Consider the following 24,238-nt stretch of genomic DNA (forward strand, 5'->3'; position numbering starts at 1 on the left):
ATTGGGAGCTTTGGAAAAAGAAGTCCTAAATGTCAAAATACAGTGGTTGTGGAATAACTTTAAAGGACTCTATCTAGAAAATTCCAAATTAAAAAAAAAAAATCTCTTTGCTCTGTGTTAAAGAAAACAAAAGGAATCCTGAGGAATGTATTTTTTTAAATTTTTAAATGTTTATTTATTTTTGAGAGAGAGAGCACGCGCAAGCAAGGGAGGAGCAGAGAGAGAGAGGGAGACACAGAATCCAAAGCGGGCTCCAGGCTCTGAGCTGTCAGCTGGGACACCAACAAGGGGCTTGAACTCACAAACAGCGAGATCATGACCTGAGCTGAAGTCGGACGCTTAACCAACTGAGCCCCCCAGGCGCCCCCGAATGTATTTTAAGCCCACTTTGTGCACTGGGCTAATTTGTCCTGTGGCTCTTTGTCCTTAGTAGAGACCATGTTCATCCTATAATTAATCCTCGCTTCCAGAAAATGTATGTGTGCAGATAATCCCATGACAGCATGAAATTTTAATTTAACTGTTAAAGCGTTTTAGGTCTCACACACTGGTGAGAATCTTCCAGTGTTCTGTTCCCATAAAGCCAACTGGAGATAAGAAAATTAACGAGCTGTCTTTTTAGAGAAAGTTCCGCTCGTTAACTTCCAGTACTCTTCCTGTGTTTGTATCCACACTGATCAAAATTCTACCTGGCCTAGCTCATTCTTTAGGACCTTGGGTGAAAGGACAGTGGGCACAGCCCTTGGGAAACCTTCTGTAAGGTTTCTTTTCCTTTAGTCGCTGAGTGCTCCAGCTGGGTTCCAGGTACCGTCAGCAGGGAGTGTGTGTGTTACGGTGAGAAACCGTCAGGAGCCACCTCCCTCAGTCTTTGCTGCTCCACCTTGTGCCGCCACCCACAGGAGACCTCGAAAGGGGGGTGCTCGGGCTCCATCCGTCAGGACCCCTGGGTGTATTTTAAGCTCCCCAGGTGATTCCACCTTGACCCTTGGCCTCCTACAGTGGCACTGGTCCCTTTAGCTCAAGCTTCCCCAACTAGCAACTCCCAGGCTTGACAGCGGGAGCCCGGTTCCCCTGGGGTCAGCATCCCCACCGCACTGCCCAGCGCCTGACACCTTATGGGCACTCAGTGAATGGGTTCTCAAGTTCAAGGGTGCGTTCTTTTTCCTTTTGCATGTTGCATCTTTCTGTACGTATATTCGGGGATAGAAATCTAGGGTTGCAAAGCCATGTCTTTCGTGAGTCACCCAACCTGATGCATCACTGCTGAACTTGGGTAACCCAGACGAAATAGACTTTTGAATAATATAAGTTTATTGTAACATGTAAGTGATTTTCCAAAATCTGTTTCTAAGAATAACTTTATCTTCAGCTCTTATCGACTGATTACTTAAAAACAGTATCATCAACAACAACAAAAATCACTATATACATTCTCACCTTGCACAGGATGAGCAGGATTCGGGGAGCCTTACCTAGAGGCTCAACTGCTTTTTTTTTTTTTTTTTTTTTTTTTAGTTTATGTATTTATTTTGAGAGAGAGAGAGAGTGCACACATGCACACGTGGAGAAGGGGCAGGCAGAGAGAGAATCCCAAGCAGGCTCCATACTGTCAGCGTAGAGCCCGATGCGGGACTCAGTCCCACAAACCGTGAGATTGTGACCTCTGCTGAAATCAAGAATCTGATGCCTAACTGACTGAGCCACCCAGGCACCCCCAAGGCTCAAATGCTTCTGAAGGGTGGAGAGTCGGGAAGCATACTGAGCCTTAGGGCTTCTGTTGGGCCTTAAAACTCCGGTAAAACCTGATCCCTGGAAACATTACTGCCGGTTTGGGGCCGAGAGAGGTAGGGGGATGACTTCGCGTTTCTTCGAACACAGTGGACTGAAATCTGGGCTGTGCATTGGAATCACCTGGGGAGCTTGGAGAGCTATTGATGCCCAGTAGGATATACACCCTCAGATCAATGAAGTCAGGATCACGGCATGAACCCAGGTATCGATGATTTTAAAGCTTAGCAGGAGATTCAAAGGTGCAGTCAAGGTAGAGAATCACAGCCTTACGTTTTCGCCCTAACTCATGCTGGTAGGTGCACAGCCAGGTACCAAGAGTTCTCTGCAGAGCTCAAGAACACAATTTAGTCCACCTGGCCAGAGGGCTCCCTGGGTGCCCTGAACAGGTGTGTTTTCCGAGCTTCAGGAAATCCCTTTGGTTCCCTTTGGGCCAGGGCAGGGGAGCAGGGTCCAGCTGTGGCTGAGCTCTGGTGGCCTCGGGGATCACTAGACGGGTAAGAGGGCAGCCTCTGTGCCGAGGCTGGGGCTGAGGGATTTTAAAGCAGAAAAAGATCGGGATGATGAGCTGTATTTGATGGGGTGCTGGCTCCCAGTTGCGGACCTGCCAGGTGCTGGGCTAAATGCTTTGTTGCAAGGATTCTCTAAGTGCCGATTCCCTGAATCCGCAGCATCCGCCTCCTCCCGGAGCTTGTCAGAATGCAGACTAACAAGCCCTGTCCCAGACCCTGGACTGGCAGCATCAGAATCTGTGTTTGGGGCCCAGCGAGATTTTTTTTTTTCAACGTTTTTTATTTATTTTTGGGACAGAGAGAGACAGAGCATGAACGGGGGAGGGGCAGAGAGAGAGGGAGACACAGAATCGGAAACAGGCTCCAGGCTCCGAGCCATCAGCCCAGAGCCCGACGCGGGGCTTGAACTCACGGACCGCGAGATCGTGACCTGGCTGAAGTTGGACGCTTAACCGACTGCGCCACCCAGGCGCCCCATTTTATTTATTTATTTTTGAGAGAGAGACAGAGAAAGAGGGGGAGAACCCCAAGCAGACTTCGCACTCCGTGCAGAGCCCGATGTGCGGCTTAAACAGAGATCATGACCTTGGGTGAAGCCAAGGGTAGGATGCTTACCTGACTGAGCCACCCGGGTGCCCCGGGAACCCAGTTTTATATGCTTTATCTTATTCCTTATATCTCTCGAAGGAAGTGCTCATTACTTTTTACGTGTGATAGCTATTGGAACAGATGTTTGGGGATAGACGTCCAGAGTTGCAAAGTTGGTGGATGGCAGAGCTGTGAACTGGGCTCGGCTCGGTGCCCTACGGCCCTGGAGGTGGGGCTCTGGGACTTGGGGCTGCTCCTTTGAAAGCCCGTGAATCCAAGTTCACTTTCATGCATGTACTTCCAGCATTGACAAGATGAAATGAAATATAAGGTATGTAAGTGTATGATTAGCAGTCAGTGATTCACACTGATGTTTAGCTTTTTAAAGAGTGCTTATCTGGACCTTGTGGAGGGTTGCTTTCCACCTTATGAGTGACTGTCGTGGCTTGGGTTTTTCTTAAAATCCTGTGTGTGTGTATACTTAAACACAGACACATCTTTACAGACGGCAAAGCAATACTTACTTCCATTTGAACAGGCAAGCAAAAAAACCTCAGCAAGGTGTCAAGCCTGTAGACCATGTGGGAGTTAGGAAACCGGATGCTAACCCCTCCTTGTGCACTGACCTGGGAGAGTCACTGAAAGTCTCTGAGCAGTTTTCCCGTGTGAGAGTTGGGGACATATCAGGGAGGTTTGAGTAGTGGGCTAGAGGGTTTTATGCACGTTTTGGGCACACGTGTATGCTGCTGATGGTATTATGGGCAACACTAGTCAGATCCCCGCCTCAGCATGTCCTTCCAGCAGGCGCCCTTGGTTTGTCGGGCCGAGGGCTGATGCTGCAGGTTGATGGCGGCAATGGCCAGGGCCGCGCGTTGGCTGTGGAATCCCAGGGATGCCCTGTCTCCGCGACGGGGTAACCGAGCCACCGTTTGTCCGGACAGCAGGTAGCCACACACTCTTTGCTTCCCTTCAGTCCTCAGGGGGACAACAAGAGCACATGGAGGGTTCTAGGACTAGAAGACTGGGAGCCAGTCCTAGTTCCAGAAGCTTTTTTCATACATGGAAACCAGGACCCAGAGTCTCAGGGTTGAGAATTTGCTGTTGGCTGCAGATGAATCATAAAGGTGCTTTCTGAAGTTAGCACTGAAGATAGAAAGTATGATTCAGGTTGGAAAGAGTACGCACCTGTCTGCTCCAGCAGTTACCTGAATGTGCTTATGACGACATTCTGATCGGGGTGGGTTAGTTACGGCGAATGCCTTCGTGATGAGAAAACCAAAGCCTGAGACCTAATGCAGCATGATTCTGGTGTCAGGTTCAGCTGGGAGAACACTGCAGCCCAGTGTTCTTGAAGGTCAGTAGTTGATGTCTTCAGAAAATAAGCAGGTGTTTTTCCAGCAGCATGTCCGGGTGCTTCCGAGGGTTTGGATGTACAAGAGGCAACGTACACACTATTTACACTATGTCAAGTGAGTGTGATTGGGTTGGTGGAAGACGGAAAGAGACCCCACATCCTGGGATGAGGAATGCCGTGCCAGGGCGCCTGGGTGGCTCCGTCGTTAAGCATCCGACTCGGCTCAGGTCATGATCTCCTGGCTTGTGAGTTCGAGCCCCACACCGGGCGAGCCTCAGCCCTGCTTCGGGTCAGCCCCACTTCCCTCTCTCTGTCGCTCTCCCTCCCTCTCACTGCCCTTGCTCACTTGTACTCTCTCTCTCTGCTAAAAAATAAAAAAGGAGTAGTGTGCCAGCATACATGTCTTTGAGGAGTCTTTTGGGACTCTGCTGTTCACCTTTAACCAGAGTGTGAGATTCCGTGTGCCGGCCATCAGAGCTGGTGACAGAGGCAGGCTCTGCAGTTAGGGAGCCGTGTATTCAGCACGGGGAGCTCCCTAGTGAGCTGGAAGAACCAGCAGGAGCACGCCTGCGGAGCAGATGTGAGGCCATAAACCGTGGGGATTAGTGTGTGGCGGGGCCGTGAATCACCGGCCCCACTGCCTGTCCAACACTAAAGGGCGTGTAGCGCTGTGGGGCGGAGGCACCCGCTACGAGCCCCAGCTTCACCCTGGCTGGCTGATTTATCAGGTGTTCCCCTGGCCAAGGTCAAGACATCAAATACTTGATGTCTCCTGTTTCGTGTCTAGGCCTTAGCAAAAGCCCACCTCGTAAGGGGTCAGAGGGAGGGTGAGGACTTATTTGTTCTGGTTTCCGGGCAGCAGGTGGCCAGATGCAAGGGCTTTGACGGACCGAGCATTTGCAGAGGAGAGGAGAAGAGAGGAGGGCGTTGTCAGTATCACCCAGACCTGACCGTTTTCTTTCTCCTGATAACAAATGTTTTCTGGTATTGTTCTGGCAGAGGAAACCTTCGGGCACTGCTCAGCCTCGGTGTGCTAGGGCAGGGCACGTCTGACAGCTGCAGCCTTAGAGGAGGGCTGAGCTGACCGTCGCAGGGGCAGCCAGTTCTCCGGCTGGGGCAGAGACCGGCCTCGCCGGGGAGTGTGGGTGCTCCAGCCGGCCGCTTCCCGTCGCCCCTGGGGAACTAAATCCTTTCTCGCTGGCTCTCCCCTTAAGATCATGAGTTGGCTTCTCCTCTGCAAGCCTGCCAATTCCATTCCCCGTTTTCCCAACCTTTCCGAAATTCCCCTCTCCTAGGTGATGACTGAGAACATGGTTCAAAATATTCAGTGATATTTGATCTGCAGATTTTTGCTTCAGACTTTGCTGTGAACCTCTGTTTCTTTTTAGTCATGTCCCCCCCCACCCCTCTCCCGGGACCTCATTAGGAACCTCCCAAGTGAGTGCTTGGTTACGGAGACCTTGAATACCAAGGGTTCCTCGCATTGCAGAGCCCCTCGTGCTCACCTGTGTGTGGTTATCAGAGCCGAGAACTGGAGAGAGCCAGGGCTGTTCTGATTGAATGGACAGCAGCCTCTGTGGAAAAAGGGACCGTGTGGGCTCACCCACCTGGGGGGTCCCAGGTGTGTCTGCCATAATAGGAGACGTGGGGCTTGTACACATGCTGGGAGGCCTGTCCATATGACCGTGTCATTCCTGCTGGCTTCATTCTCAACCAGATTCTGGGGTACCTGGGTGGCTCAGTTGGTTAAGCATCCAACTTTGGCTCAGGTCATGATCTTGTGGCTCGTGAGTTCGAGCCCCGCATCAGGGTGCAAATGCTGGAGGCATTTTGGTTGCTCTAGCTTGAGGGGAAGGTGGCTGTTGGCATCTCGGGTGAAGACCGGGGGCACTGCTCAGCCCCCTACAGTAAACAGGATGCCACCCCCTCCCCACCGAGAACCATCTGTCCCAACGTGTCAGTGCTGCTTCATGGAGAACTGTGGCCTGGAACCCTCCCTTTCTCCAGGGACTGTGGTCCCTAGCCCAGGGTAGGGTGGTATGACCCGGTTGTTGGGAGTAGGGCAGAAGAAAAGGAAAAGCGATGGGAAAGCCAGTAGTGGAGAGATGGTTTCCTCAGGACAATGGAACACTGGCCGACAAGGAGCCGTTGCGAGTTAGACACTAGGTGTGGGCCCTGGGGGTGCCGTGTGTCTGTTCTCCAGAGTAGTTCCGGTGGGTGTTCATCAATGCCTGCTAACGTGTTTGTCAGTCATCAAGCCATCTGGGTTTCATTTTTTAATATTTGTTTATTGTGAGAGAGCAAGTGAGGTAGAGTGTGAGTTGGGGAGACGGAGAGAGAGAACCCCAAGCAGGCACCTCGCTGTCAGCAGAGAGCCTGACGCGGGGCTCGAACTCACAAACCGTGAGATCGTCACCTGAGCCAAAGTCGGATGTTTAACCGACTGTGCCACCAGGCACTTCAAAATTGCCCCTTGTCTTAGAGGACAACGGTCAGCTCTGTTGTGCGGAACCTTGTCCTCCACCTCCTCTCTGGGTTTGTCCTCTGGTCCCCGCTGGTTGATCTTCCGCTGTTGTTCTCTGTCTTTACGTTCTGTCCCCTGGAACCTTCTCTTCTGTGCATTCAGCCCTGTCTGGTTTCTAGGCACCTGCCAGGCACTCCTGCCCTTCAGCTTAACCTATTCTGCAGCTTCCTTTTGCTTCCTACCCACACACCATGCCGTGGCGTGGGGGCGGTGGGTGGACCTAGCTGTGGTTAAATGCTTTGCATTTGTACATCTGGTAGACCACACCGCCTGTGAAATCTGTTTCTGTTTTCTTTGTGGAAGGTGTTCGGGGCTTAGCTGGAAATGCCCGCTCGGGAGGTGTTGGGCTGGGGGGCAGGGCACAGGCTGGAGGTCCACGGTGGTGGTAAATTGTGCTTCACGGCTCTGGATTGGGGAAGGTGGCCCAAGGACAGCAGAGAGAGGGAAGGGACGTGGCGAGGGAGGAAGACAACAGCTAGGGAGGGGGAAGCCCACATCAAGGGTGGACTGTGGTCTAACCTGTGTGTGGACACGTCCCAAAGGAACATCTACTCTGTGTGCTGGTGGGACGATTCCTATCTCACCTTCCCTGTGATTTCCCCGCCCCTGCAAATATCCAGGTTTGCCTGGAACTGCCTCCCGGAGCCACCAGGGGAGGGGTTAGGATAGGCATCTTCTGGGAAGAAAAGGGGTCCCGAAGAGGGCAGAGATGGTATGCTGGGGTTTTCTCACTGCGCGTGAGCACAAATCCCAGACACCTGCATCCCATGAGCAGACACACAGCAAACCCGTCCGTGGGTTTCTGCCCCGCAGCCTGGTGCCAGCATGAAGAACCAGGCGGCTGTCTTAAGCTTGCTGCTCGTGTGTCCTCGTTGGCCAGTCAAGGTCGTCTCTGCTCTGGAAAGTAGATTTTAGCCTGCTTACCCTGGAAACGGCTTGCTGATGGGGAGAAACACAATAGCAATATTTACTGTAAATAGGGTGACCTAATATGTTTGTTTTAGAGATGGGAGTCAGGAAATTTGACTTGAACTGCCACTTTTTTTTTTTTGCTTGACCTGTACCTTGTGCTTTGTGGTTGGTCTCATGGAGGAGAGGGACCAGAAGCCCATAGGAACAAGGGGCGGGTTGGTATATATGTGCACGTGTGTGTGTGTCTGTGTGTCTGTGTCTGTGTGTGTGTAGCCTGTGGTTTCTGGGAGTCCTATGTCCCCTTCTCCTCCCCTCCCCCTTTCCTTCCTTCTCGGGTCCTGCTTCTTCTGCCCCATGTCTCTATTTCTTGACTGGTGAGTTCAGGTAAAATCCAACCCTTGCCTGCCTGTTTCCTCGTCTGTAAAAGGATTTGGAAAACCCTACCTTACAGCACTTATTCCAGAATGTGGAGGGTCTTGTGTGTTGCCTGAAAGTCAGATGGTGCCCAGCAGAGCAGGGCTAGAGCTGACTAAGAACATCGGATGCTCGCGGCGCCTGGGTGGCTCAGTTGGTTGAGTGTCTGACTTCGGCTCACGTCGTGATCTCATGGTTCGTGAGTTCAAGCCCTGCGTTGAGTTCACTGCTTTCAGTGCAGGGCCCACTCTGGATCCTCTGTCCCCGTCTCTCTCTGTCCCTCCCCTGCTCATGCTCGCTCTCAAAAATGAGTAAGTGTTAAAAAACAAAAAACGCATCTGATACTCACGTGTGCCTGCCACCCCTCGCTGTTCTCCCTCTGTGTGCCGGTTCCTTTGTTCCTCCCTGGTCCCACGCCCTGCCTCCTGCTTTCTTAGACACCTTTATGCAGGCATAGGATTTCCTAATTCACCCATATTGGGGCGCCTGGGTGGCTCAGTCGGTTAAGCGTCTGACTTCCGCTCCGCTCGTGATCTTGCGGTTTGTGGGTTCAAGCCCCGCGTCGGGCTCTGTGCTGGCAGCTCAGAGCCTGGCACCTGTGTCAGATTCTGTGTCTCCCTCTCTCTCTGCCCCTCCCCCAGTCACACTCTCTCTTTCTCTCTCAAAAATAAACATTTAAAAATCATTGAAAATAGAATAAAATTCACCCGTATTAAGTGTGCACCTCAGGGACCCAGTCCCCTCAGAGCTGTGCGCCCATCACCACTGCCCAGTGTTTGGGGCCATTTCCATCACCCCGGAAGATCCTTTGCAGCCTTTGTACCTCCGTGTTCCCGCCTCAGCCCCAGGCAACCTCGAATCTTCTGTCTCGAACAGGTTGGCCTATTCTGGACATTTCCCACAGACGGGAGTCCTGCACTCCTCTGGCCTCTGCGTCTGGCTTCATTCGCTCGATGGGACCTTTTCCAGGTTCATCCACACTGGAGCGCGTACCGGCTTTTCTTCCCTTTTCCTCGCCGAGCGCTGTTTCCCTGGGCGTCAGACCACATTTGTCCGTTCACCAGCTGATGGACACGCTGAGCTCTCCACGCGGGCGGTCCTCCACGTCTTACAGGTGCTCTCGGGAGGTGGCCGGGCTCTGTGGTCACTTAAGTCCTCGCAATATCCATTCCATCACTCGTGAGCAGGGACGGGGGTTTTCCTCTTAATATATCGTAGGACTGTTAGAAAATCTAATAAGCCAACTATTTGAACAATGTGTCTCGTGGCCTTTCTCTCTGACCTCAGGAAGTAACTCTGAATTCTTGTAATGTGGAGAAAAATCCCCAGCTTTGTCACACTGACAGCTAAATGGAGAGCGGTTCGGGAGGCATACTGTCTAGGGAGCTTTCTCTGAAAATGTGTGGTGCGGTGTGCACATGTCTCGTCTTGCCCTCCTGAGAGGGTGGGATGCGGAAGGAACCTGGGAAGGGAGGCTCGGTCTGGGCAGAGGCGAGCCTCAGCTGTCCGTGATAGTGGCCTGCACCCCGTTGCTCTGCTTTCTCTGTGGCGTGGCACTGGCATGAGGCGCTCGGACACTTGCTGCCCTGGGCCTCCGGGGACCCCAGCTCCTTCCCGGATGTGGCAGGGCCCGGGAGGTGTCTTCCACTGGGCTCAGCGGTCCCAAGGACGGTGGGGAGGTGCTCCTTGGGGGGTGGGGTGTCGAGCAGGGGCAGGGTTTCAGTACGGGATTTGGCTGCACTTGGCCTCCTGCGGACCCCCGTGAGGCAGGTGTGGATCTTGTTGCCGCCTCCACGGGAGCCTCCCGCCCCACAGCACAGATCGAGTCTTGACTGTTGAGGCAGGTGGAGTAGTTTGCACCAAAGCATCTAGGATAGCAAGCTGTGCATCATGGTAGAGCCTTTGTTTGTTCTCACACTTGCAGTGTGACCCTAAGCCCTCCAGAGCTAAATGAGACAGAAGGAAACAAAACACCAAAACACCTCAAGAGAAATTGAAGCTAACCTCTTCTTGCTGGCCCAGCTTCTTTTGGAAAACATTTGCATACACTGATCAAAGAGGGCAGGCACTTTGTCCACAGCCAGCTTTTCTCCCCTTTGTCACTCAGGGGCCACAGCAGTGCTCCGCTAAGGGGCTCACGATTAGGCTTCTATGGAAGCAATCAGAAACCAAGCAACACTGAAACAGTGGCATCCCTTTCTTGACTGAAATTTCACCAGGTGGCTCTTGGTGTTGATAGCCATCATCGAGCCGTGTCTGCTTACATCGAATATTATTTGTCACTTCCTGACTGCTCTACTGGGTCCCACCGACCCGTGTGTGTGCTGCGTGTCGTCTGTGCCCACGGGTGCCGGGTTTCTGTATCGACAGGGTGGCACGGGGAGGGAGGAGGCTTTCCGTTGGTCACCTGTGCTTTCGATGGGGCATGTTTGAGTGACTGGTGGCCTTCTCTTATCTCCCACGTAGCCTTACCCAGTCTGGAGGGAAACCTTGCTTGTTAATCTGGCTGGTCCTAAAGTTCAAGAGCTTCTCCACACCCCCAGCCCTCCAGAAAACAAGCGACTTCAGAGTTTTTGGAAACTACAATTGAAACTCTTGGTGGCCTGATGTGATTCTTAATTGCTTAGAACCCAGCCATGAGGCCTTGCAAAGTCTTTCGAGAGGAATTTTTTTTTTAAGCCTTTAAAGAATAGAGTTTAGTCAGATGGTCCAGTGGAGGTTTTCACGTACGTATACATCTGTTTCACGTGTACGTATACGTTTCACGTACGTATATGTAGATTGACACTTCTGGGGATCGTCTGTGTTGTTGAATTCGCCCGTTCCCTCTGTTGCGCTGACCGGTGTCACATTGGCAGATTGCACATTAGATGCGTGAGTTTCTTTTTTTTAACATCAGAGGCTAATTTTTAGAACATAACTAGGGGTGCCTGGGTGGCTCGGTCGGTTAAGTGTCCAGCTCTTGGCTTCGGCTCACGTCATGATCTCACAGTTCGTGAGTTCTGCATTGGCAATGTGGAGCCTAGCTGGGATTCTCTCTCTCTTCCCCTCTGTCTCTTTCTGACCTTCCCCTACTTGCACTGCCTCTGTCTCTGTCAAAATAAATTTTAAAAAAGATTAAATTTCAGGGCATAACTGTAAGGAGAGCCAACAGGAGAACAATGTCTGTGAAGACACCTCTCTTTGTTGATGGAGGCAGGCAGCTCTGTGCCTTTTCTGACTCCTGCATTTTTGTCATCTGCCACGGAGCTCTCACTTCAACCTTGACTTGACTTGCCCACTTGAGATAAGACCTGTTTTCTACCAGATTTGAGGTCCTTGGAGACCCTGGTTTTATCAGGAGCAGGAGGAGAAGGTGACAGATGACTACAGGGCATGATACCAATTTGGAAAGAAAACTCCACTCTCCAAAAGCTTTGTACGTCTTCCCGTCCATGTACATTTATTTCTAAGCCCTTTTGCTGTGCTAACCTTTTAAAAATTAAAAGAACGTATATCACTTAGAGGCGGTCTTTTATACAGAAGATACTGTGAATGGTACTCCTGTGTATCTTTGGTTTCTATCCCAAATTCTTGTGAATAGATTAGATTACAAACATTTTAATTTAACCTCAGGATTAAAATCCGTCCCTGCTATTTTAACAGTTGCCTGCTTGGGATTGTCTCTCTCTCCCGCTCTGTCTCCCTCTGAAATAAATAAATAAACATTAAAAAGAAAAAGAAGTTGTATACGTATATGCAACAGAGAAAGAAAAATTGAGTATATCAAGATTGGTAAGTGTTTTTTAGTTAGGGAATACAGCTGAGTGCCCTCTCCCCCCACCGCAGACACACTTTTTATGCTTTTGTGTAATTTAAAACTCTGTTGCACTGAATACTTTTTTTTTTCTAATTTCTTTTTTTTTTTTTTTCAACGTTTTTAATTTATTTTTTGGGACAGAGAGAGACAGAGCATGAACGGGGGAGGGGCAGAGAGAGAGGGAGACACAGAATCGGAAACAGGTTCCAGGGTCTGAGCCATCAGCCCAGAGCCCGACGTGGGGCTCGAACTCACGGACCGCGAGATCGTGACCTGGCTGAAGTCGGACACTCAACCGACTGCGCCACCCAGGCGCCCCTTTTTTTTCTAATTTCTAAAAAATTTTTTAAATTGTAGGGGCGCCTGGGTGGCTCAGTCGGTTAAGCGGCCGACTTCGGCTCAGGTCATGATCTCGTGATCCGTGAGTTCGAGCCCCGCATCGGGCTCTGTGCTGACAGCTCAGAGCCTGGAGCCTGTTTCAGATTCTGTGTCTCCCTCTCTCTCTGACCCTCCCCCGTTCATGCTCTGTCTCTCTCTCTCAAAAATAAATAAACGTTAAAAAAATTAAAAAAAAATTTTTTTTTTTAATTTAAAAAATTTTATTTGGTGGGGAGAGGGGCAGAGAGAAAATGAGTGAGAGAATCCCAAGCAGGCTCTGTGCTGTCAGCGCGGAGCCTGACGTGGAGTTCAGACTCTCGAACTGTGAGATCGTGGCCTGAGCTGAAATCGAGAGTTGGCCGCTCCATCGTCTCAGCCACTCAGGTGCCCCCTAAGTGCTTATTTTTAAGAAAGCAAATGAATGTTGTATACAGCTTTGCGGAACTTGGCTTTTCCAACTAGGGTCATTTGAAGATGGGAAGATTTATTTCCTTTTTAAAAATTCATGACATCCTCCGTTGCAGCGCATCTGGTAAAACAGCGTGTGCGCAAGGATTTTTATGATGCATAAAATAGGCTGTAAGGTGTCGCGTATGCCTTCTGACGCGTTTCATGCCTTTTCCCTCTGGCTTACGTGATGCATGGTGAAAAGCCCTGTGTGGAGTGTTTGATTTGGACCTTCTGAAATCCCGAGGAAGAGGAAGAGGAGGGGACAGGAGAGAATATCCTGGAGGGGGTGGCAGGATGCCGGCTGCGTGGTTCCTTACCCTGAGGACTCCTGGGCCGCAGTCCCTGCACCTTATCCTGGGTGGCCGGAACAGCTGAAGTCTGTGTTGTCTGACTCTTCCTTTCCGGCATCGCTGGACCCCCTCCAGCAATTATTCAGAATGCGTTCTGTGCAAAAATTACCGGTTTTCTCTAACGGGGCACAGAAGTGGATACTTACGTTCAAATATTCTGATTGATGCTGTGTGGGGTGTGTGTGTCCGTGTGCTCGAATTGTCTAGCAACTTCTTTAATGAGCATTCTGTGTTGGAAATTTCTCTTATTTATGACTTCCTGGGATTTCTTGCTTTCGGTTCTTGTTAAAGTCATGTCACGTTTTAGGGAGTTTGGACCCCTTTCCCTTTTAACCTGGTGTTCTACTTTGTGATACATTTTTTATTTAAACAAATTTCTGAAGGTCCTTGTGAGACTTGGAGGGATTTCACTGAAATATTGCTTTTTAAAAAATTTTTATTTGTTTGTTTGTTTTTGAGAGAGAGCGCAGAGAGAGAGAAAGAGAGGGCACGAGTGAGTGAGAGCTAGAGAGAGAGAGGGAGGGAGGCAGAGAATCCCACACAGTCGCCGCACTGGGAGTGCAGAGCCCCAGGCAGGGCTCTAGTTCTCCTGATGTGGGGCTCAAACTCACGAGCTGTGAGATCATATCTTGAGCTGAAGTCAGACACTTAACCGACTGAGCCACCCTGAAATAGTCTTAATTTTTCCTTTGAACTACGGTAGGCAGGTTCCTGTCCTAGGGTCCTTGTGAGAGAATTCACACTGCGTGGTGCATAGTGCTGGATGGCTTTCAACCCTGAATCACAGACATGGTGAGCTCGTAAGAGTGAATCACAGGGTCCCCTCCTTGAGTCTAAAGTGCGTGCCTAGGGTCGCCTGGGTGGTTCAGTCGGTTAAGTGCTCGACTTCAGCTCAGGTCACGATCTCACGGTTCGTGAGTTCAAGCCCCGCGTCGGGTTCTGTGCTGTCAGTGTGGAGCCTGGAGCCTGCTTCGGATTCTATGTCTCCTTCTCTCTCTGCTCCTTCCCTGCTCATGCTCTGTCTGTCTGTCTCTGTCTGTCTCTCTCTCTAAGATAAACATCAAAAAACATTTTTTAAACAAATAAGTAAAGTGTGTGTCTAATTTGGTGGCCCAAATGCCTGTGGTTCAGGGTTTTCAGAGGGATCTCCCCGACGCCACCGCATGAAGACAGGAAGCTGAAGCAGGTTTCTGTCCGGTCGTTTGGTTAAATGAAACTGCCCGGCCTCAGGAATGCTGTCGTACATTCCATGTCTGGTGGTGAGGGCAGGAGCCTGGAATTTGGTGGTGTCCTCTGTCCCTCCCTCTGTCCCCTTTCCCTTCCCCGCTCCCTCTTCTGGGAGTCGAGTGGGCTTGTCTTGGGCGTGGGGGTGGGGAGGAACAAAGCTGGACTCTGTCCCCAGGGCTCCTGTGATCTTTTCTGACCCTGTCCCGCCGCAGTCAGAAATGCAAGGTGCCATCCACCCACCTAGTAGGGGCTCGTAATCCAGCGTGCCCTGACTACCAGCAGCCTGCCGGCCCCACTTCTCAGGAACACAGGGGCTCCTGGGGTCCCCAGGCGGGAGCGAGTGCTGGTCACTCATGCGGCTGGTTTCCCATGTCCTGGCCACACACAGTACATTGTTGCTGTTTTTAATAAAATCTGTGTTTGGGGGAGAGTTTGTGATCTACAGAGAAGTTGCGAAAGTGGCACAGAGCACCCCCATGTGCCCCACGCGCCCAGTTTTCCCCTTGGTAGAGGGAATGGCGGTAGTTTTCTCCAGTGACCCAATGTTGATACGTGACCACTAAGCTCGTATTTTATTCAGCTTTCCTTAGTTTTCCTCTGATGCCTTTTCCGTTCCAGGATTTCATCCAACACGCCACAACATACTCAGTTCTCTTGCTGCCTTGGGCTCCTCTTGACCGTGACCATTTCTCAGGCTTCCCTTGTTTTGCCCCTGACCGTTTTGAGCCGGGCTGGTTGGCTGTTGTGTAGAGTGCCCTGCTCTACAGGGCAGTGCAGTGCAGTGCATTTGTCTGATATTTCTTTCACGGTGAAGCTGAGGTTCTGGTTTTTGGGGAGGAAGATCACAGAGGTCAAACAGCATTCTCATTACCCATAATGTTTTTTACTTTGATTTTCCAATTTTCCTAATTTTAGAAGTTAAGATTTTTCACATCTGCTTTGGAAATTTTGAACTCTAGGGGAGGAAAAGCACAGAATTTCCTTCTGAAACTCTTTTTGTGGGAGCCTGGGTGGCTCAGTCGGTTGAGCGTCTGACTTTGGCTCAGGTCATGATCACACTGCTTGTGGGTTCGAGCCCCGCGTCGGGCTGGGTGCTGACCACTCAGAGCCTGGAGCCTGCTTTGGGTTCTGTATCTCCCTCTCTCTTTGCCCCTCCCTTGCCTGCGCTCTGTCTCTCTCTGTCTCTCAAAAATGAATGAACATTAAAAAAAAAATTTAACTCTTTTGGCAATGCAACTTTTTTACTGGAATTGTTCAGCTGGGGTGCAGTTATGGGCTGAATTTTTGTCCCCCCTCTAAATTCATGTATTGAAACCCTAGTTCCTAGCCCCTCAAAATGTGATAGGGCATTTAAAGAGGTGACAAAATTAAATGAGGCTCTATTCTAACCTGATTGGGGTCCTGACGTGAGGAGGAACAGACAGACACCAAGGATTCTTGCAGACAGAGGAAGGCCACGTGAGGAAAGTGGCTGTCTGCAAGCCAAGGAGAGCGGATGTATTTCTATTGTTTAAGCCACCCCATCTGTAGGATCCGAGCTGACTGATGTGGCAGGGTGGGGTGGGGTTGGCGATCAACGCTGCTGTGCTGTTTGGACGTTTGTAGACGTCATTGTTTTGAACAGGAAGCCTGCCCAGCATGTCCTATAGATACGTTATTTATTCTGTTCTGTTCTGTACACTACAAATATGTTAGGTTTCAGAATAGCATTGGGATGACTTGAATTGATACGTTGTTGTGTGCACCTTCTCCCCACGTCAGCAAAGCTGTCCGTCGTCAGGGCACATCGTATTTTTTTTTTAATTTTTTAAAATTATTTTTGAGAGAGAGACGGAGAGTGAGCGTGGAGGGGCAGAGAGCGTGGGAGACACAAAATCCAAAGCAGGGTCCAGACTCAGAGCTGTCAGCACCGAGCCTGATGTGGGGCTCGAACCCACGAACCGTGAGATCATGGCCTGAGCCGAAACCAAGAATCAGACACTTCACCCACCGACTGAGCCACCTAGGTGCCCCGGGCAGATCTCATTCTGTTGGGTTGACAAATTACTGTCCTTCTCTAGAGCGGCAGGCATTGGCAAGCCATCTGTGTTAAGAGCCAGATTGTGGCGTTTTCGGTTTGCGGTGTGGCAGGCCACACGGTCGCTGGGGCAGGTGCTGAGTGCACCTGTTGGCCAGCCCTTGCTCTGTTGCGGGAGGACACAGAACCATGACTCTCCCTTGAGGCTGTTGTTTATTTTTGCGGTCATGTCCTTGCTTTTTTGTGTAGGTGGGCCCATCTCTAGGTAACAGTGTCATGTTTTCTCCGGGAAGTCTTCCCGGGCATCTCCTCTGCAGGCCTGCTTCCCAAGTGCCGTGTTGCCACAGAGCGTCTCAGAGAGATGGAGAGCAGCCCATCACCCTGACCAGTGGCCAGCCTGAGCCACCGGACTGGCTCACTGTTCTCCACAGCATGTACCCCAATCCTGCCTTTGAAACTGCAGGGGAGTCCTCTCAAGCTAGCATCCCTCCTCCTAGATGTGTGTGTGTGTGTGTGTGTGTGTGTGTGTGTGTGTGTGTGTGTTCTTGAAAACAAAGGCTTTTATTGTCTCTAGTTGTGGGGAAGGATGAGGAGGTGGAAGCTTCCAGAATGGAAAGGGCTCAGAGCCCAGAGCTGAACCTTGTCTGCACGTCAGCCCTCCCTGGCCCCTCCTCACCCTCGTTTCTGCTTTTCTCTGCCCTCCAGTCCCCGTCTGCTGCAGACGCCCTTCCCCGCGAGTTAAACATCATCCTTGGCAGCTGCCGTCCAGCCTCAGGGAAGGGGGATGACGAGGGACTCCGTGTGGCCCCTGTGCCTTATCCAGCTGCCTCCAGTGACTTGTTCTGCCTTGTTCTCCCTGCGGTCCCTGGGCCATGCAGAGCTGGCCTCGATTTTTTGTCCCCCCTCCCAGTGACCTAACCTCTGCTTCTGTACTCACCCATCCCCTTCCCATCCCAGTTCGCGACATCGTCGCAGATACGTCCCTATATGCATCGAGTCCTGTCCCGGCTGGCTCCCCTTCCAGGTTATTAAAGTAGTCTCCTATGCTGGTCTTCCCCCTCCAGCACATCTATGAGCCTAGCTCTGTTTGTGCTCATTCCCTGCTCGAAATACTGTAGTGGCTCCTCCCTCATGGACTGCTGACTTTTAAAAATAATCTGGGCAAACAGGCCAAGGTCACTCACCTGCCGTAGCCTGGATATCTGTATTTTCCTCTCTCTGAGCCTGTGGACTCAACTGAGAAAGCCTCTGTGTCGTTCCCTTTTATGACCTGCCTGCCACTTCGGTTCCCGTGTTCCCTGTGCCCAGAACTGCCTGCCTCTCAAGGGTCCCGTGCCTCACCCCATCTGAAACACCCACTCCCTCAAATCCACCATCTTCCTAGAGCTTTCAGTATTTGGTCCAAGTAGAGAAAGGCTCTCCCTGTGATTCCACTTGGAGCTTTGTTTTTATGTTTCCTATTTTATTTTATTTTATTTTATTTTATTTTATATTTATTTTATTTTATTTTTTATTTTATTTTATTTTTTATTTTATTTTATTTTTATTATTTTTTTTTAATTTTTTTTTTAACGTTTTATTTATTTTTGAGACAGAGAGAGACAGAGCATGAATGGGGAAGGGCAGAGAGAGAGGGAGACACAGAATCAGAAGCAGGCTCCAGGCTCTGAGCCGTCAGCCCAGAGCCTGACGCGGGGCTCGAACTCACGGACCGCGAGATCGTGACCTGAGCCGAAGTCGGACGCTTAACCGACTGAGCCACCCAGGCGCCCCTTATTTTTATTTTAGAGAGAGAGAGTACACAAGTGGAGGAGATGGGCAAAGGGGGGAGGGGGGGAGAGAGAAAGAGAGAGAGAGAGAGAGAGAGGGAGAGTGTATCCTAAGCAGGCTCCACACTCAGCTTGAAGCCTGATGTAGGGTTCGATCCCATGACCTGGGATCATGACCTGAGCCGGATTCAAGAGTAGGATGCTCGGGGTACGCTCAGTTAGTTAAGCATCTGACCCTTGACTTCGGCTCAAGTTATGATCTCGAAGTTCGTGAGTTCGAGCGCCACATCGGGCTCCGAGCTGACAGTTTGGAGCCTACTTGGGATTCTTTCTCTCCCCGTCTCTCTGCCCCTCCCCTGTTTCTCCCTCCAAATAAGTAAATAAACTATAAAAAAAAAGAAAGAGTAGGATGTTCAACTGACTGAGCCACCCAGCTGCCCCTGGAGCTTTGCTTTGTGACCTTGTATGGCCTGATACCGATGCTTTGTTTCACATATACATGATTCCTCGGAGGACACTGGCTGCCCCTGTGACATCTGTTCCCTCCTGAGGTTCCCACCTAGTTCCCACCTTCCTGGGCTGTGTCCGGCTTTGGGCATGGACCTGACTGGTTTGGGGCGGGGGGGGCGCACTGGTCTTTCCAGTGGTTTATTGTTGTTGTTTTGGTAGTGGGCGTGTGTTTCCATTCTGGCCAGTAAAGTAGGTAGGGAGCTCTGGAGGGGGGCTTCAGGGAATAGATGCCCTGTCTTGTGCTGGGCACAAACCCAGCACAAACCCAGAACAGAGGGGTCGGCCTCGCAGACCCCTTGGCAGAGGGTGGGCTCACCTGTGAGCTTCTAGGCTTCTCCCGGCCTCACTTTCTCGTTTTCAGTGTTTGTCCAGGAGATCAGAAAACTTGGACTTACTGTACCCTTAAAGCTCTATTGTGGTTTAATTGTAGAGGAATTCTCTAACATGTTTCATTTAGTGACTTGCATCGAGACGAACGACGGGTGATCCGAACATCCGTTTCTTCAGAGTTCACTGGTGTTGTCAGGTTACTGTCAGGGAACCAGTAACGAGAGGTGAATTTATGCCTCACCTCGATGCCTCACCATAAGCTGGAAAGTGCATGTTTAAACCGGGAGCCCTGCCGTGTTCAGCTGTCTGTTTCTCCAGCCTTCCGGAAGGCAGTGCAATGGTGGTGGGTGTCTGGCTTTGTCCTGTTCCTACTTCCCTGTAGCCTGCTCTGTGAATATTCTCCTGTGCTGTTCCCCCACTAGCTCCCCTGGCCATCATGTCTCTGGTCCCACAACTGCCAAAATGTACGGCGGGGGGTGGGGGGCTGGCTGGCATCCTGGTTTCCTGATGCTTTTGCTGAGATGCCTTTTATCAGTCAACATAACCTTGACCCCAGGGGCCCTAGGCGTCCTACCTAGGGAATGAACTGTCCTGTCATTGGATACAGTTCTTGGACTGCAGCTCCCAGACACCAGCATTGTGATGGTAATGATGTACGCTGACCTAACATTGGTATATGGAGGTGCCAGTCTGCACCCCAAGAAGGAGCTGATTCCATCTAGAAAAGAACTTCTGGGGATCAGCTCCTATATGTTCTCTCAGTGTTACTGCTGTTTTTTAAATTTTATTTTCCTTTTATTTATTTTATTATTATGAAATAGTAGGTGCTCTTTATTTGTTAATATGTATCTTTTGGTAGTGAAGTAGAACTTGCATTCAGAAAAGTAAAAAATGACAACAGCTGGATGAATTTTCATGGAGTGAACACGGCTGTGTAAGTCATTATCCAGATCAAGAGATCGAACTTTCCTGTTTCTATGTTCTAGGCCCCACAGGTGCCACTGAACCTCTCCCCTGAAGATGCTGTGTCTTAAATTTTCACACCATAGATTAGCCTCTATTTGACCTTTATGTAAACGAAATAAATATATTCGTGTCCAGCCTTTTCACTCTTCTGTTTAGGAGATTGTAGCTATAGTAGCCCATTTTCTTTGCTGAACCACAGGGCCGTGTGTGTGTGTGTGTGTGTGTGTGTGTGTGTGCGCGCGCGCGCGCGCGTGCGTGTGTGTGAGGGGACTTTAGAAAATTCTTAGTGGCTTTGACATCCTTGTGGTCCCTTTTCATCCTTCCCCAGAGATGAGCCATCTTGAACACAGATTTGACATCTGTTGCCTCAGAGCCCACCCCTGGCTGCTCTGTGGCTGGGGTCTGCCTTCCAGAAGATTTATTGTTTTCTCGCAGACACTTTGTAACTACTTCAGTAGAGTGCTCAGTTGCATGCTAGCTGCTTCTGGGGTTGATTTCCTTTCATGGAATTTTATAGATGGAATCAGGACTCCCCGAGACATTCCCCCGTATAAAAGGGTAATCCAAGTGATAGAATATTGCTTTTGATCTGTTGGGTTTTGTCTTTGGGTTACTTTTTTTTTTTTTTAATGTTTATTTCTTTATTTGAGATAGAGAGAGCAAGAGAGAGAGCGCGTGCATGAGCAGGGCAGGGGCAGAGAGGGAGAGAGAGAATCCCAAGCAGGCTCCGCACTGTCAGTGCAGAGCCTGACCCGCGGCTCAAACCCACGAACCGTGAGATCAAGACCTGAGCCAAAGCCAAGAGTTAGACACTTAACTAACTGAGCCACCCAGGGTGCCCTGTGTTTTTGGTTTCTTAAAGCAGTTAACTGTACTTACTGTTCCGTGCTTGTCTTGGCCTCAGTTCAGTATTTGGGAATCCAAGCAAATCTCCTTGTAGAATAAGCCTGGCGTACCAGGATGATAACATTCAAATCCAAGGGCAAGAAACGAGGCCCTTCACAGGTTGGGGTTCGTTTTGAAGCACAAGGTAAAGCGCTGAGAGAGTGATGTTCACTGTAAGGACTTGCAGGGCACATCCTGGTCTCTGAAAGAAATGCTATTTTACCAAGTCTTTTGCAGTGAGTGACCACAGTGCTCTGGGACACAGTGTGCACCAAAGGAGGTAGGATTGATTGATTGATTGATTGATTCTTTGGTCCTAAAAGCTGTGTGAATCCAGAGATGACTGGAAAGTATCAACATACTAAGATATTCACAGACGAACACAAGAGATGCAGTGTTCTGGGGGCCTCCAGATAAATTGAAGTCTGATCAAAGGTGGAAGAGGGTAGCTAGTGGAATAATTAGGTAGCTCAGGAGAGTGACCAACCAGCATCCAGCTGTATAAAGGGTGCTGTTCCTAAGAAGTCTGTGTGGCAAGCCTTGGCCAGTCCTGATCTATGATCACCGTTCTTATCCTCACTAGTGATTTTGCAGCCTGAGTTCTGATGTCCTGCAAAAATGCTGTGTTAGCTTCTGGACGCAGCATTCCCCGGTGTCCTTGAGCAGTGGCTGATTCTTCTAAGGATGTCTCCCCTTTGATTTAATCATGTCCCAATGGAATTAACTTTTTTTTTTTTGAGAGAGAGAGAGACAGCACAGGCGAGGGAGGGGCAGAGAGGGAGACACAGAATCCGAAGCAAGCTCCAGGCTCTGAGCTGGCAGCACTGAGCCCGACACGGGGCTCGAACTCACAGACTGGGAGATCATGACCTGAGCTGAAGTCAGACACTTAACTGACTGACCCACCCAGGTGCCCCTGGAATTAACTTTTAAAATAGTTTTTCTTTAACCTTTGCATCTGTAGCTGCATTTCTCCTTACCCATAATGCAGGATAGGGGCGGAAGAAGGAATCTCTTATGGATTTGAGAAGCTTATGTTATTAGGGGGTTAATGCCCCATATGTGTTGGGGCAAATGTGAGGATGGAAAGGAGAAGCTGTTGTGTAGAGTACAAATCTACATTTATGAATTCAGCAGTCCATTGCCGGGTCACAGCAGACCCCAAATTTGTGTGTTCTTCGCGGCTGTTGGTATGTTACTGAAGTTAAGTCCGGTGTCTAGAGAGAGACGTCCTAGGAGGTAAAATTGAGAGAGAAGTTCTAGGAGGTAAAATATTCTGCTACAGGGTTATTGGGAGAGGAAATAGAGGGAGCTCATACGATATGTTTTAATGGTTCACCACTAATTAGATATATGACCTTGAACGAGCTACTTCATATCTCTGAGCTGAATAAACTGCCCTTTGACCAACTTTTTAACCCCATGAATCTGTTTATCTCCACGATGAGGGTGGTCAGGTGCATGTCCCACATGGTGGGAAGGTTTCACAATGCATGCCAAGCGCCCAGCCGGTGTCCTGCATGAGTGAGCCATTGAGTGAAGGGTGTTTTGTTGTTCTTCCTGGAACACACAGCTTCTGTTCCATTCACGTACCTTGATCTCCTAAAAGTCCAGAGCAAATGAGCTTCCACTTAGAAGGGAATGTCTCTGGGGTTGGAACATTTGCCCAGCAGTGCAAGCTAGGTGTGTGTGTGTGTGTGTGTGTGTGTGTGTGTGTGTGTGTGAAATACAGAACATGGGAGCATGGTGAAGGCATCTCTCCCTGCCTCCCTAATCATCTGCAGCTCCAAACAGTCCCACCATAGCTTCTTTTGACAGCTGGTGTGACAGTGCTGCAAGCCACGGGCATCTGAGGGCCCAGGAAGCAGGGAGTACCCGCTGTGCTTAAGCAAACATGCCACAGGAGAGGCTGGAGGTGCCCGCTGGCAGGAGCGGTCCCCGTGGAGGCTGGTACGCGCTCACCATCTCTGCTGCCTCTGGTTGATCTCGTTCCCTCTGCGACAGGCTCTGCTTTTCTTCCAATCTCCCAGTGACTCGCTCCGGGGAGACACAGCTTCCCGTGGCCTTGGTTTCAGAGGCTGCCTCAGATGTGGCATCACATCTTTGGCTCTCCCGCGGGGGGGTACTGGTGGCCTCCCAGCCCTTCCTATGTGACATGGGCATCGCTTGGAGTTTTGTGGGGTAGAGGAGGTCTCCCCCCCGCTAAGGCCTTGCGGGGCCAGCTCCTCTGGGGTGACTGTCAGTTTTACAGGCTGCCTAGAGAGTGTCCTTATCGGCCCCTCATTTAAGAGCCTTCTGCCGGAAGTGGGAGGCTGAGTCCCCCTCTCCTTCACCCCATCCCGTCCACGTATCTTCCTCTGGAGTGGAGGCGCTAATGGGAAGACGGAGCAAGGCTGACCATCACCCAGACACCTCTCATTGTAGTGAACTTGGCCAACCTGTCAGCTAGCACTTGGACACAGTGGAGAGAATGCCAACAGACAAGACAGGGTGCTTTTTCCCAAGGTTGAAAGGAATGGTGATTGCTGTATGCGGTTTAACGAGGTACAGATACAGTACATTGTATGAAAGCGTGCGTGTTGGTGTTTAAAACAGGTGGACACGGAGCAGATGGTCCATATGTTCTGTGAGCGTTTTGGGTTGGTGGGGGTCCTGGGGTCTGTGGTTTCCTCCCCCTCACAGCTGGGAGCCCTTGAAGGGAACGCCACCCTGCTCATCAGCAAACGATTCTGGCATTTGACAGGCATACACCCAACGCCATCACGTGTTCGTTGGATGGACATCTTGGGTCCAGGCTGGGCTGTCCCCCCCCCCGCCCACCCCCTGCTCCAGCACAGAGTAACCTCACGTCCCTTGTTGGCTCATTCCCCCCTCCCCACGCCACAGCACCTGCGGGGCTGTCCACTGCAGAGACTGAAGTCCCTGCCAGTGTCCACATCGTTCTCTGATCTCCCACACTTGGGTTTTGCTAAGAGTCATCACTTTCTTGTCACTCCCCCCTCCTGGCCCCCCAGTTCCCTTTATGTCTGTCACTGGTGCCAGGGAGAGGTCATGACTTCAGGAAGATACGCAGTTTTGTTTTCTGGGTTCAGGTTACTGTGCATGTTCCTACTTTCCTGCTGGATGATGGTGGACAAGTATGAAGTCAGACGGGCCGTCAGCTGGACTTAGGTTTTTTAATTTTTTTTTTAATGTTTATTTGTTTATTCTTGAGAGAGAGAGAGAGACAGAGAGACAGAGCATGAGCAGGGCAAAGAGAGAGGGAGACACGGAATCCGAAGTAGGCTCCGAAGCAGAATCCGAATCCAGGCTGTCAGCCCAGAGCCCCACGTGGGGCTCGAACTCACAAACTATGAGATCACGACCTGAGCCGAAGTGAGACGCTTAAGTGACTGAGCCACCCAGGTGCCCCTGGACTTAGTTCTTAAGTTCCCTGCAGCTTCCTAACTTTACAAAACCCAGACC

The 24,238-nt window shown here is 50.5% G+C and overlaps 1 protein-coding gene and 1 non-coding gene across 3 annotated transcripts in view; both read left to right on the plus strand.

Annotated features, from left to right (window-relative positions):
- Nucleotides 1-24,238, plus strand: part of SHROOM2 (shroom family member 2) — a 156,958-nt gene that overhangs the window by 22,814 nt on the left and 109,906 nt on the right. The gene's annotated exons all lie outside the window — the stretch shown is intronic.
- Nucleotides 15,301-15,385, plus strand: TRNAQ-UUG. Its single transcript has one exon. It is a non-coding gene; the product is annotated as a tRNA-Gln (tRNA).

The sequence above is a fragment of the Prionailurus bengalensis genome, chromosome X, assembly GCF_016509475.1.
Source record: "Prionailurus bengalensis isolate Pbe53 chromosome X, Fcat_Pben_1.1_paternal_pri, whole genome shotgun sequence".
NCBI lineage: Eukaryota > Metazoa > Chordata > Mammalia > Carnivora > Felidae > Prionailurus > Prionailurus bengalensis.